This window comes from Hordeum vulgare, chromosome 5H (assembly GCF_904849725.1).
Source record: "Hordeum vulgare subsp. vulgare chromosome 5H, MorexV3_pseudomolecules_assembly, whole genome shotgun sequence".
In the NCBI taxonomy this organism is placed as follows: domain Eukaryota; kingdom Viridiplantae; phylum Streptophyta; class Magnoliopsida; order Poales; family Poaceae; genus Hordeum; species Hordeum vulgare.
Window position 1 is genome coordinate 406,874,169 of NC_058522.1, and position 15,527 is coordinate 406,889,695.

General features: G+C 41.9%; 1 long non-coding RNA gene across 1 annotated transcript; it reads left to right on the forward strand.

Annotated features, from left to right (window-relative positions):
* The first annotated feature begins 4,672 nt into the window (after positions 1 to 4,672).
* Positions 4,673 to 5,623, forward strand: LOC123396009. Its single transcript, XR_006609877.1, has 2 exons — positions 4,673 to 5,309; positions 5,412 to 5,623. It is a non-coding gene; the product is annotated as an uncharacterized LOC123396009 (long non-coding RNA).
* The last annotated feature ends 9,904 nt before the right edge of the window (positions 5,624 to 15,527 follow it).

Here is a 15,527-nt window from a genome sequence, read left to right on the forward strand (position 1 = left end):
AATTCCATTTAGATGACTTCCATATGAAGGCTATTCCAACAAATTCAGTCATTGATATGGCATCATTGGGATCAAATAAAGAGCCAATATCATCATATCATATCATGGTCATATTTTGTATTTGATGGAATTATCCAATATTTATTGTGAGCTTCAGATATAAGATGATATTCCATATATCAAGCATGTACCTTTTGTTGGGGGTTGCACTTTGAATAAACATAGCAAATATGGTGTCAGGCCTGACATAATTTGCAATCATATGAGTGCTTTGACATTAGTTAGATACAGAACTTCAGGTCTTTATGTCACTTCATTATCAACCCTAGGTATGTACCTTATCAAAGGTAGTATGACCATACATGTCTTTTGTTGTTATGATATATCCACACTGAACTTCTCGTATATGTTTTGGATATATGTAGACTGATATTTATTCTTGAGAGAATGCTCAAGTTGTAAGCTTAAGCTAAATTTGGTTGAATCCAAATTTTCCGTCTTGAGATGATTTTGTGTATGTTTATGTCTTGGAGAGACATTGATGATGAAATCATCGATATACACTGAGGTGATGTAAGGAAATAAAATTTTGGAATTCCTTTATTAACACATGAACAATCATCATCCTTTGAGTAATCCTCTGAAGAAGGAACTCGTCTAGTTGATAGTACCATATGATTCACGACTATTTCTAGTCATAGAATGACTTATGAAGTTTTACACAATACATGTTGCGATTTGTTTTTGGATTCGGAAATGAAGCCCTTCAGGGAATTTAATATAGATTTCCGAAATGAGTGACTCATATGAGTATGTATTCACTGCATCCATTAACTGCATGGATAATATTATTTGTACTGCCAATGGTATTTATTGTCGAAACTTAGTTCCACTCATACCAAGAGGCACTCTACCATGGATTTTGGTTCAGGGCCCAAAAGGTTTTAGCAATTTTCAGAACAAATATATGTCGACAAATGTAGACTTATGTTATATGATTCTGGAGGAATCAATGAAATTTGTGGAAATGTATTTATTCCTTTTAACTCCTTGTGATTTTCTACAACAATGGAGTCAAGGTGTTTCGATGTCCCGACACGAAAAAATTTGTGCACATTTATTTCGGGCTTTGGATGATGAGCATCCAGTGAGGTGTTCTTTCAACTTGATGTTGAATTACATTTACTGGTTGAGAATTTGATTTCCTCTATTTCCGCGGAAGCATATGCAAGATTATATCTCGTGTGGTCAGATTTCTCCCCCTCTTGCTCTCATTTCGGGAGAAGAGTGGTTTATCAAGTACCTCCACTCTTTCTGACACTTTACTGCAAGAATATAAAATTGAGTGACACCTTTGTGATGAGTAAATGTATGTGGCAGATTTGCAATGTGATGCAAATATGTGATTCTAAACTTCTTGTTCAGATTCTTTGAGTATGTGGATATAATGACTGAATGTGAATAACATTTCTAATTTATTTCTTGGCATTCTTTGTGTTAGTTATCCCCCCCTAATGCCAGAAATGTCCTTATTGCTGATGCAATCAGCATACGGGCTATGAATAATTTTGATTGACGAATAAATTGTTATTCCTCACATAGATCCCTAAATTTCTGTGAGAGCCCATTGATGTATGATGGAGTGGTGATATCGGTATGTAACCGAATTATCGCAGATAGGAAATACTTTGTTGATTTCCACGTAATTACTACCAGGGGAAAGTAGTATGCTATGCAGTTGGTATGATTTATATCATACTTACGGTGTGTAATGTTGTATTTGTCTAGCATGAGGCTAGTAAATTAAGATTCTATAAGTTTGGTCATATTTTTAATTTCATTAACTTTGATAAGATATTGAACTAAACCATTATGTGTATGTATATAAAGTATTATGTATAATCATACATTGCTTGTGAAATGAGTTCAACGAAGTTGTCCATTCGAATGAATTTATCCCTTGTTTAGGATAACTTGCTCTTACTTTGAGAATTTGAGCAATTAATTTAGTTATATCATTCATGGTTTGTGTGACAAGAGGCACACTGGAAATCATTTTATAAAGATTTCCATGAGTACCATGAAGTATCTATATAATACCATATAATGGTTGAGTAATCCACATATCTTCTGAATGTGTTCAAGAAAAAATGAGTTGGCTCATTTAGAATTGTAAGGTGAGAGTTCCTTAAATTAATTTCCCCTATGGCACATGTGGTGCACATAAAATCTGATGATTTGGGAAATTTTGCAACTTGTTAAGTTGTGACCAATAGAATTGTTAATAATTTTCTAATCATCCCCAAACCAGGATGGTTAAGGCTATTAAGCTTAATATTTAATTTATTGATACTTAGAAAATCATTGTGTACGCAACAATATTGAGTATGAGTTGTTTCATACATCCAAAAATTATCAAATATCAATGCCCGAAAAATAGGATATTGGACATCACTCTACATGTAATAATGCAATTATAGGCTAATGATATTTTTTGGAATAATCAGGAGATTACATGAGGTCTCCAATATTAGTGTTTTTTTTATTATATATATGCAAACATATCTTGGGTGCAAAGGAATTTACCAACCTTTTCTTGCACTAGATTTTTGGTTCTCCTTCTGAGGAAGATTTGAGAACAATCATTTACCAGAATAGTTTCCAGTTATAAGTTTGCAGTTTTTCAAATTTATCGTAATGACTTATTTGTCTTTTTAATAAATTTGTGGTGTGGTTTGACCATATGTTTGAGGGTTTGGTAATCATAGGTACGATGTTTAAATAACCACACATTTGACAAACTTGAGAGTTGTCGTTGATCGTTCGAAAACGATATATTCCCTGTTTAAGAAATAATTCCATCTTTGGTTGCATTTTAGCCTCCACTTTACTTTGAATACATCATGGTTCTATTTTGTGACCAATGACTTATTATTATTCACAATGCTAGCAAGAATTTCAAATAATGGAATAGCACCCGTTGGGTGAATCTGATGATTTTATGAATTTCCATGTTTCTTCATCATGAAAATGGTAGGACTATCATAAGAATATGTAAAGTGTATTGAGGGCTTTTCAACTGGATCTTCGGATGAAAATATTTGATCATGAGATCTCAACTTAAAGTTGATTGAGTGGCAAAATTCTTTGCTGCGATAGACTTGATGTCTTGAAAAATGAATGGGAGATCATTCGCGATGTGCTCATGGCAACATGTTTATCTTAAGGGAATATTCAAGGTGATATATATTCATTCATTGTGTATTTACTTTGAAAACCAAGTGAAGTTGGTGACATATAAAATGCGTATTTGCATCAATTGAATAGCCATGTGTTACATGATATGATCATGCATTATTTCATTTACTTCTTGGAGTAAAATAAAATATATGGATGAAATGACTTTGTTGAGCACAATCCACCAAGGTGATGCTTGGTGAACATGGGATGTAAACCTTTAATATAGTGCATGCGATGAAATATTTGCTAATGTTTTGGGGAAAGTGTGACTTTAGAGTCACGATCAAAACATAGACTTTGCAACTTTAACATTGCTTAGTCACTATGAAAATAACAACCACAATGTGATGTGGATCTTGCAATAGTGTTTGAGACACTCGTTATAAATTATGGTATCCATCTTGATGGATGGATGGATGACACTGTAATTAGAAATAGTGACGTTGGCTCTATTGTCATGCATTTACCAATGTAATAGAAGGTAATCGTTGGAGAGTATGCAAATATTTGCATAATTTTCCAAGACTTATTCAAGCAAATTGAGGCTTAAATAATTCATATTGGCACAAACATACAATTTCAAGATGTAGTGACTATCCATGAATGGTATTTTACTATGAGAGTAAAATATTTTAGTGAACAACAACAACAAATGCTTCAGAGAAGCAAAAAAAAATTGTATGGCTGATGCCTTATAGCCATATGTGTAGATAGCCATATGTGTAGACCTCAACTGATATAGGATAACAGTTTGAAGATAATTACCAATATGGTGTAGATCTCACAGTAATAGAAAACATAGTTTAAGTTTCGTCAGTAGATGTTCATAATTCTATTACCTTATGTTATGCTATTTTTTAAGAAAATCACGTTGAAGGTAGTCATCTGTCAGAATGACCTGATGTAGACCTTGCAGTAATAGTGGATAGTCTGCAAAATTTTACAGTAGATGCCAATATTACCTTATGATATCTTGAGGTAGTCACATCTAATATTAATATTTGGAAGAACACTTTGGAGGTAATCATCTTGTAAAACTGACAAGATGTAGACCCGATAGTAGTGATGGATAATCTATGAATTGTGCAGTAGATGTCATCAATACCTTGTGATTCACAAATAAAAGTTTAGGCTATATACACATTAATATTTGGAAGAGCAGATTGAAGATAGTCGTCTTGTCAAAATGACAGAACGTAGATCTTATAGTAATGATGGATAATCTGCAAAATATGCAGTAGATGCCACCAATACCTTGTGATTTGCAAATTAAACTTGGGCTCGTCATATTAAGAATGACACTTATAATTTTCACGTTTGCCAAAAAGAATTTCTTTCAGTTGCAAAAATATTGTTGTTGTATTAAAATGGCATAGTACATAAAATGTCAATGCAAAATATGGCATAAATTTTACAGTAAGTGTCCTAAATGTATGCAAAGTCTTCCTTTTGCAATAGCATTACTATGGTAGTATATGTAGTGCAAAATATACATACGTACACAAATATGATGACTTTAGTGTTCAAATGGCCTGATGGCTTGTTTGTAAAATTAATTTAGCCAAAGGGCTAAAGATAAATTTGCTTGACTTATGTGGCATTTTCATGTAATCCAGGGGCGACTCATAAGCCTGAGGGCACATAAAATAATTGCATGGACAAATCCACGAATGAGTAAAATTACAAGGGCTGAAGTGCAATATTTGCCAAAGGATAAGATTCCCCAATCTTCTTCTCTCCTCTGCGTGCGTACGCGGTGGCCATTGAATACACCGCCGATGTTGCTATCTTTTGGAACGACGACTTGCCGTGCGTCTGCACGCGCCTGGAACCGATGAGGCAACGCCGCGCGTTGCCACTGGGCTGAGGCCCGCGCCGCCGTCTGGGGCAGTCTGGTCGTCTAAGTCCAGCCGGAGCAGTGGAGGCCTGGAGGGCGCTACCGCCCTATGGCGTGCATCCGGAGAAGCCGCGTCGAGGCCGAAGACTGCAACAGATCTTTGCGCTTGGAGCCGCCTCCGTGCCGGAGGGTGTCGGCGTACCACGCGCCGGCATCCTTGACCATGTCGACGGTGAGAATAATTACCAATCTTCACCGGTTCCTCATTTCATCTCTCATCGTGGCCTTCGCACTCGGCCGAGTCTTATTTGACATCGGTAATCCAATGTTGAAGATCGACGGAGATGTGGATCGCCAGGGTTGGTGATGTTCGTCGTGTCGGATAATGCCGACAATCGCGCGAGGCATCGAGGAGGTCTGTGCGTGTACGCCTTGTTGATGCGTCCGAGCGCCGTCGTATGTTTCTCTGGCCTAATCGCTCTGTTAGGGCAAGGTGTTGATAACGTGTGAAGAATAAAAGCAAATGACCGAAGAGTCTTTCTAAAACTGGGTATTTATACCCTTCTTACAAGGCAGTTAGAGTTACAATGTCAAAACCGACGTAAACAACCGACTTAAGCATTGATTACTAGGATTAAATTAATCCTTAACAATCCTTTCAGTGACGAGATCAGACTTTTTAGGAGAAAACTAAATGCATATTTTTCCAACACGCGCAGCAGCGCAGGATGTTAAGGCCATGTTTGATTCATAAGTCTCAACTTATCTTACCTAATCTTACCTTACCTAATAATAAAGCAAATTTGGTTTCTGGTCGTCCGTCAAGTTATTTACCCCTAGAGTTCGCAGGAATTACGCCCCTATGCCATCCGTAAGTGGAAAAACGATATTGTTTCTTTAAAGTCACTAGAGTTGCGGTTAACGTATGTAGAAAGTTATTCGATCTGAAACCACCTGCACGCCGACAACTTACTGGTTGGGGCCTTCCACTCCCACACAGCCAACCCGGGTTTGATGCTCACTTCTCCCCTTTCTTCCTTTTCCTCTTTTCCCTTGATTTCATGTGTGCATAAGATAGACCAGCCTCGCCATCTTATCCGATGGGCTACATCATTTTTAATTTCGGCCCAACCATTTTCTTCTTAAACTTTTTTGGCAGATTCAAGTATTTTCAAAAATATTCATTCCTTTTAAATGCTAACTTGAAATTTAGAAAGTTATATATGGAAATCATTGAAAAATGTGTACATTCCAGATATGATATTATCTTGCAAGATAATCATATCTAAAATTATTTTTAAAATATGTATGGGTAACACATTATTTTTAGGCATCACTAAAGAGGAACACCACAAAGACGTGAATTGATATCGGTAACTCGGTGATATTTTTATTATCTACTAAACTAGACACAACTTTCGTTATTTCAAAAATCATCCCACCTTTATATTTGTGCACAACATCATTTATCATATTGTTTCTCATATGGTATTTTCAAAAATATTCATTCCTTTTAAATGCTAACATGAAATTTAGAAAGTTATATATGAAAATCACTAAAAAATGTGTACATTCCAGATATGATATTATCTTGCAAGATAATCATATCTAAAATTATTTTTTAAATATGTACGGGTAACACATTATTTTTAGGTATCACTAAAGAGGAATACCACAAAGACGTGAATTGATATCGGCAACTCGGTGATATTTTTATTATCTATTAAACTGGACACAACTTTCGTTATTTCAAAAATCATCTCACCTTTATATTTGTGCACAACATCACTTATCATGTTGTTTCTCATATGGTATTGTGAATGATTTCATATGATTTTTTATGTCGTTCACTGTGTATGAAGGGTGATTTATTTTCTCCCGTTGCAACGCACGGGCATGTTTGCTAGTAAGTCCTAAGTCCTTAAAAAGTTCCTATCTGTTTGGTTCCTAGGACTTAACATGGACTAAAAGACCATATTACAACTATAAGTCTCTATAAGACTCTTCTTGAGAGTCTTATTTCATAAGTCTCAAATGCCCACTTAAAGTCCCTATAAGTCCCTCCTCTTTGGTTTAGATGAGACTTAAAGAGACTTATAAGTTTTAAGTCTTTAATAAGTCCCTGTAACCAAACACCCCTTAAAAAACTAGATGATGTCTCGTCACGTTGCTGCGAAAAATTTATTAAAGGAATGTATAAAAGTTTTTAAAAAATATCAATAACTAACGGAAAACAAATCTAAGATTAAAAATCAAAAAAATACAAAGAATGTAAAAAATGAATTATTGTTAAAATAATGTCATGCTAAAAAAATGTGAATGTAAACTTAACGGGTAATGGCCCTAGATATACCAAAGCGAAGAAAATCCTTTTTCAAGACATTTGGGGTCGGCTACCCCCGGCCCGTCTGGTGGCAGCCGGCCCGTCTGGTCGCCACACTGTCGGTCGACTGGCCGTATTAGGCCCGACCGGCTGACCCGACGTGTGGCAACTGGTTTTTTCAGAAAATAATTTCCGAAAAACAGATCTTTGTGTTCACCAGCCTCAGGACTACTGTTAGCTCGTAGACACTCACTTCATACAGAAAATCCAAGAAAAATAGAAAATCCGGGTTACAAGACCATGAAGGTCTACTGGTTTGGACCGAAGTCTGAGGTTGACAGCGCAAGCGACTCGAGGAATATCGAGTGCCCATGGGACAACATTCCCACAGGAACAACTGACGTGGATAAATTCCTATTTCACAAGGCTGCTATCCTGGACTCCTAGGTTTCGGGGTTGACGGCTATCGTGCTCCTCTCCGAACGTAATCTGGCCAAGACAATAGCTAGAGACATGCCAGCGAGTACTTTGAATGTACTCCAGTACTTCGAATGTACTCGCAAACATCAAGAAAACAAATGAGTTAAAGTAGGTGAGATGCATGCATAATGCACTTAATAACCCTACCATGCCATTAGAATTAATTCATGGATGCATTCGTGCATATAAGCAATTTCCATCAATGTTGTATAAACAAGCAAGGAAGGTAACCATGAATAAGTAATAACATGCGTGTCGCAGTCGTGTGTCGGAGCAACACCGCCTAAATGGCTCACATGCAAGTAATAACAGTTGCCACAGTCGGGCGTCTAAGCGACACCACATAAAGGACTTATAAGAAATAATAACGAGCATGCCACAGTCGGGCGTCTAAGAGACACCACAAAAAGGGCTTATAAAAAATAATAACGAGCATGCCACAGTCGAGCGTCTAAGCGATACAACAGAAAGGGCTTATAATAAATAATAACGAGCATGCCATAATAGGACGTCTAAGCGACACCACATAAAGGGCTTATATGAAAGAAATAGCACTTGCCACAGTCGAGCATCTAAGCAACACCACACAAAGGGCTTATAAAAAATAATAATGAGCATGCCACAGTCGTGCCTCTAAGCGACACCACATAAAGGGCTTATATGAAACAATATTAAATATTGAATATTCGGGAGGTAGAATTGTCCCAGGGATATTCATAAAACATAATCATAGGGGTTAGTCCACAGTAAAATAATAATATGATCATCCACCATATTTCATGATTAGTCTCACGATTTCGTTAACTTCCTCCGAAGATCGACACTTGACTAGTCAGCCAGTCGTCCTTGATCGTGGACACGCCTACTTGAATAGTTTTGACTCTGCACAAGGTGTGCTCTTTACCCACAACCCACGGGTTTCAATAGTCACTCGGACTAATCCTGCGTACGGTATCTCATAAGTAAACACTCAGAACCAATACACACCCATTTTTCTCCCACGAAGACAGACATAACTCAGACTACGCTTCCAGAGAAAAACCATAGGACGGGAAATCTCCAACTTCGACTAGCATGGGATCAAATTTACACCGCGCACTACAAGGGAATGGCCATTCCCTCTCGGTCCCAGACCGGAAACACCCATGCCCCTCACCAGATGACTGGATTTAGTCCAGGGCCATGGATACGTTCATCCCGGCCTCTCTACTTGGTGTGTACCTGGTAATAGGTTTACAACCTACTAGACCGTGTTCCCTTTCGGAAAGACCTGTTGCAACACAAAGTGTAAGATGACACACAGACAAGACTCGATCTACGGTCGACTTAGGAGGTTTGATATTTCCCTGCAAGGGTTAATATCACACAATCTTGCTGAAGAAATTATCTCAGGGTTACCACCATCACACCCCGACATGCTTTTACTGACGACTCTCGTTCCACGAGATGTCAGCCCATGGTCTCATTTCCACCATGACCTACCTTACTCCGAGGTTTTCCAGACCAACATAGCATAAGAGGCATGAGGCAGTACCCACTCATCACTTGCCTTGCACATACTTAGCAACAAGAATACCCATAACATGCTCTTATGCAAGGCATGATTTCATGTGAGATTTTTATCAACATAACCTAAAATCACGCAATAGATGCACCACAACAAACATCACATGACTTTATGCAAATCAGAGTTCAAGATGCTTGCCTTTAGAGTTGAGGAGGGTGATGTGCACCACAAAATACTTGAAGTGAGTCTCCTCTTTCAAACATCCTATTTTGAAAAATGTTTGAATTAACACACAAACACAAAACAGCACACAAAAGTTGTTTGAATTTCTTTGAAATAAATTTGTAAATAAACTAGCAGAATTTTGAAAGAGGTAGGGAAAAAATCAGTTGATTTGGAGTTGTAAATAAAAAGTTGTGAGGAGTTAAAGTTCTTGTTTAAATCTATTTTTGAAAAGAATGAGAGAAGAACACGGTATTATCAAAATACGCTATCGGGGCAAGGGAGGCGCACTAACAGACACACGTTTTCCCAAGGGGAAAACACACTTCGGGGGCAGGCACCAGCAGGGCTAGGGTTGGCTCATCGACAGGCGGGGTCCACCTGTCGGATTCTTCTCCCTCCTCAACACGCCCGGCGATGGATAGTTGGGGACGGATTCCAGCGTCGATTGCCGGTGACTTAGGGCACTCCACGACGTGCTCCTGCTATGCACATGCTCGGGGAAAGGCACTACATCCATTTTTGGAGGCTAGGGGCGCGACGGAGCTCGAGGCTGGGCGGTGTTCCGACAATGGCGGAAGGGACTTCTGGTCCGATGGGTTCGGCCTACGGTGGCTCCGTATCAAGTTTGAGCGGCAGAATGGCTTCGAGGGGGTCAAGGGAGTGCAGCTTGTGGGGTGAGGTGAGGTTAGGGGCTTTGGTTGCGGCGAATCTCACCGGACGACTGTGACGGTCGAAGCTGTCGGAGGGGAGCAGGGTCGTCGCTCTAGCCGAATTGATGCGAGGGGGAGTAAGTTGCGGGTCTAAGAGGCTGCCTGATGCTCAAGGGGGCTCGAGGCTCATTTTTATAGCCGATTTAAGTCGGTTCCGCAGCAGGTGCAGATAGAGACGCCGGCGACAAGTGCTGGCGATGGCTCAGGCGCACACGGCGGCAGCAGACAAGAAAAGTGTTACACGAGTCAGCCAAAAGTGCATTTCCCCAGAGGAAGGACTACAAATCCTGCACGAGATCTACTCGGAAACTTGTGGACATCACGCGTCCTCCCGGACCATGGTGGCCAAGGCTTTCCGAGCAGGTTTTTATTGGGCCCGAGCCAATGAGGCAGAAATGAACTTAGTGGACATGTGCGCCGGATGCTAGTTCTCCAAGAATCAACCGCACAAGCTTGCATCCGCGCTAAAAACGATTCCGCTCACTTGGCCATTCGCCGTATGGCGCCTCGACATGGTCGGCCCCTTGCGCACCGGGATGAGTGGATTCACCCACCTGCTAGTGCCGGTGGATAAGTTCACCAAGTGGGTTGAAGCTAAACCGATCGAAAAGTTGGATGCGGCGACTGCCGTCAGCTTCATTCGGCAGATCATATTCAGATTCGGAGTCCCTCACGACATCATCACCTACAATGGGACCAACTTCGACTCGGAAGAGTTCCGTGAGTTCTGTCACTTCCAAGGCACTCGGGTTAATTACGCCTCCGTGGCGCACCCGCGGTCGAATGGGCAGGCGGAACGGGTGAATCGTATGATACTTCAGCGACTGAAGCCCCGGCTGATGAGAGACCTCAAATTTGTTGCGGGCGCATGGGTAGAAGAATTAGCATCCGTCCTATGGGTATGCGAATGACTCTAAATTGTTCAACCAGGCGTACTCCATTCTTCATGGTGTATGGGTTGGAAGCCGTTCTGCCGAGTGACTTACATCACAACTCCCCCGAGTGGAGCAGTACAATGAAGCTAAAACTGAAGCAGCACTCCAAGACAATTTGGATCTTGTGGAGGAAGAAAGAGAGAGAGAGACGACCCTCATTCGGTCCATGGCGTACTAGCAAGACCTACAACGCTACCATGACAAGAAAGTCAGGGGTCGAGTGTTTCAAGAGGGAGATTTGGTCGTCCGACTAGACCAACATAAACCTCAGAAGCTGACACTTCCATGGCAAGGGCCATTCGTCATCTCCAAAGTCCTGCACAACAAAGCTTATCGGCTATACAACATCGATAACGACGTGGAGGAGCCTAGAACCTGGAACGCGAACCTGCTCCGCAAGTTCTACACATTGAACTTTCCTTTTTCATTCCTGTAATGAATCCGAATGATTAGAAGAATAAAGTGCTTACTTTCTTCAACTATCCACAAATACCTCACTCCGGTGAAACACGCCCCCGGTGGGTAGAAAATCCTTAACTGCGAACCTGTTTTCGCTTAAGGTATAACCTTCCCCGAGTGTGGACAGCCTCCACACTCAGGGGCTTAGGTGCGAACCAGCCTTCGCCTAAGTTAAAACAGTTCCGATTGAAGACAAGATCTTCATTCGGACTCCAAGATGGACAAACCTTCAGCGTGTTCGAAAGAACAATCATTTTTTGGTATCGAACCTGTTTTGCCTAAGGTGAATCCTTCCCTAGTGATCTTGGAAGCCTCCACACTCACAGGCTTAGCTGCGAACCAGTTTCGCCTAAGTTAAAGTGGTTCCGAATGAAGGCAAGATCTTCATTCGGACGCCAAGATAAACAAGAAAAACATTTCTTGGTAGCAAACTTGTTTCGCCTAAGTAAACCCTTCCCCGAGTGTGGACAACCTCCACACTCAGGAGCTTAGCTGCGAACCAGTCTTCGCCTAAGTTAAACAGTTCTGAATGAAGGCAAGATCTTCATTCGAACGCCAAGATGAACAAGACAATCATCCCTAGCAACGGTTCCGCTTTCGCCTAGGGAGAAACGATCCCGAGTGAGGACAACTTCCACACTCGGGGGCTTAGCTGCGAACCAGTTTTCGCCTAAGTCACAAACGATCCCGAGTGAGGACAACCTCTACACTCGGGGGGCTTAGCTGTGAACCAGCATTCGCCTAAATAAAAAACGACCCAAGTGAGGACAACTTCCACACTCGGGGGCTTAGCTGCGAACCATCTTTCGCCTAAGTCACAAACAATCTCGAGTGAGGACAACCTCCACACTCGAGGGGCTTAATTGCGTACCAGCATTCGCCTAAGCCAAAAATGACCCGAGTGAGGACAACTTCCACACTCGGGGACTTAGATGCGAACCAGCTTTCGCCTAAGTCACAAACGACCCGAGTGAGGACAACTTCCACACTCAGGGGCTTAGCTGCGAACCATCTTTCGCCTAAGTCACAAACGATCCCGAGTGAGGACAACTTCCACACTCGGGGGCTTAGCTGCGAACCAACTTTCGCCTAAGTCAAAAACAATCCCGAGTGAGGACAACTTCCACACTCGGGGACTCGGATGTGAACCAGTCTTCGACCAAGTAAAAGTGACCCCAAATAAAGACGACTGAGCAAATAAGATCCAAACTCAAACATGGATAAATGGGATCAAGTTTAGCAAAAGGTACGCGTAAGAGAGGGTCTAGAGCCCGCTCGAAGTTTGGGGGTACATAAAATCACTCGGCATTTCTAGGTGAATTAAAACTTAAATGTCTTTCCTCCGAGCATCACTCGGAGGCCGAAGATTCCACTGCTTCCACGAAGGTGTCAAGATCGATCTCCTCCGCAATATGAGTGGCGGCCGCCATGAACATCTCCATGAAGTCTACGAACTTGGCGCTTTTGCAGCTGACGACCCGGAGACTCTTCATCTTTTCTTCATCCACCCCTTTACAATGGATGCGGACGAGTGAAAGGGCACTGTCAGCTCCGACCCTTGCCGACGACTTCTTCCACGACTTAAGTTCATTGGGAATGGCCGTCACACAGTTCACGATGGTCTGGGCATCCTTCACGGGTGCACTATCAGGGGCTTTCTCCTAGTCTATCTCCCCAACGGACGACTGGAGCCACTTGAAACAAGCCAGTACATAATCGACGCGTGCCTCCAGCCCGAGGAGAGACAAAGCAGTGCTGTCCTTCAAAAGCCCTCTCTTGGGATCAATCTCTTTTTCTATTCGCGTCCTCTCTTCTTCAACATCAGCGGCGAAGGCTGCACTGAACGGGAAAACAAAGGATGAGAAACGTCACTCAAATTTTTTAGAGTGGCAGTGGGGAAGCATTCATACGCTCAACATACCTTTGAGCTTCTCCATCTCAGCTTTCTTGGCGGCGACCTTCTCAAAGTTGGTCTCCCACTCGGTATAGTGCTTCTCAAAGAAGTGAGCCTAGCTCACTTGGCTAGTCGAGTGGATGTACAACCCAGCCACCCAAGTTCAAGTCCCCACGGGCTCGAATTTGGGTTCTTATTATTTCAAAAAAAAAACTCACTGTGGGGGGTTTCCCTTACAGTTTTCCTTAAAAAAAAAGCTCCGCTACGGTCTTCTGTGCACTGGTTTTCACAAGCCAATTCTCTGCTTCCAACATTCCAACCGTCTTGAGCTTGGTCATGGTCACCTGGGTATTATGCTTGGCCTCCTTCCAAGTGGACACGAGCTCTTCATCCCTCTTCTCAAGGGCATCTTTCATGGTAACTAGAGAAATGGAATTCTTCAGCCTCTCAGAAAGGCGATCTAACAAGAGAGCCTCAATCAGATAAGAAAAGATAGCCAAAGCGAGAATCAGTCGGATGGAGAGATCTTACCTTCAACTATTATTTTTCCTGCTCCACACGCTTTTTCTTGGCTTTTTCCGCATCTAGGCTCAGTCGGAGTCCCTGCAACTCTTTATCCACGGCATCATCACGGCCCTTGGACCCACAAGCAGTCTGCCATCAACAAATACAAGTAAGGCATAATATAATATCACAACTCTAAAACTATCGTTGAATGCTTCAGTCGACGGTAGCCTCGGGGACTATACCCAGTGGGTGCGCTCAGCGCGCCCCCACTGGAGCAATAGAGGATAAGGGCTCCGCACACGACTAGCCTCTATCGATCAAGACAAGGAAACTGAGACTATCACCGACTGCTTCAGTCGACGGTAGCCTCGGGGACTACACCTAGTGGGTGCGCTCAGCACACCCCTAGTGTATATATATAGGAAAGAAAAGGGCTCCACACCCTACTAGCCTGTGTCAAACAAACACAGCAAATAAGACTAGCGTTGATTGCTTCAGTCGATGGTAGCCTCGGGGACTACACCCACTGGGTGCGTGATACGTCTCCAACGTACCTATAATTTATAAAGTATTCATGCCATGTTTACAATAAATTTATATGATTTTGGTATGATTTGATTAGAACTAACCCGGACTGATGCTATTTTCAGCAGAAGTACGGTGGTGCTGTTTTTGTGCAGAAATAAAAGTTCTCGGAATGAGCTGGAAATTTACAAAGAATATTTTTGGAAAATATAAAAAATACTGGAGCAAGAAGATACCGGAGAGGAGTCCCGAGGCAGTCACAAGCCTAGGGAGCGCACCTCCCTAGGGCGCGCCCCTAGCTTGTGGATCCCTCGGGAGTCCCCTTGATGTGAGACCGACGCCAAAAATTCATATAAATCCAAAAACCCCATATAGAAACTTAGATTAGGAGTTACGCTGCTACAAGCCTTCAGAGCCACGAAAAACCAATCGGGAGCCCGTTCCGGCACCCTGTCGGAGGGGAAAACCATCACCGGAGGCCATCTTCATCATCTCGACGATCTCCACGACAAGGAGGGAGTAGTTCACCCTCGGGGCTGAGGATATGTACTAGTAGCTATGTGTTTGATCTCTCTCTCTCGTGTTCTCGAGATGGCACGATGTTGATGTATCGCGAGCTTTATTAAGATAGATGAATCATTTGGAGTTTTCCCTTCTCTATCTTCTTATGATGAATTGAGTTTTCCCTTTGAAGTTTTCTTATCGGATTGAGTATTTAAGGATTTGAGAACACTTGATGTATGTCTTGCCATGGGATATACGTGGTGACAGTGGGGTGTTCTATTGATCCACTTGATGTATGTTTTGGTGGTCAACTTGTGGGTTCCGTGACCTTGGGAATCCATGCATAGGGGTTGGCACATGCTCTCGTCTTGACTCTCCGAT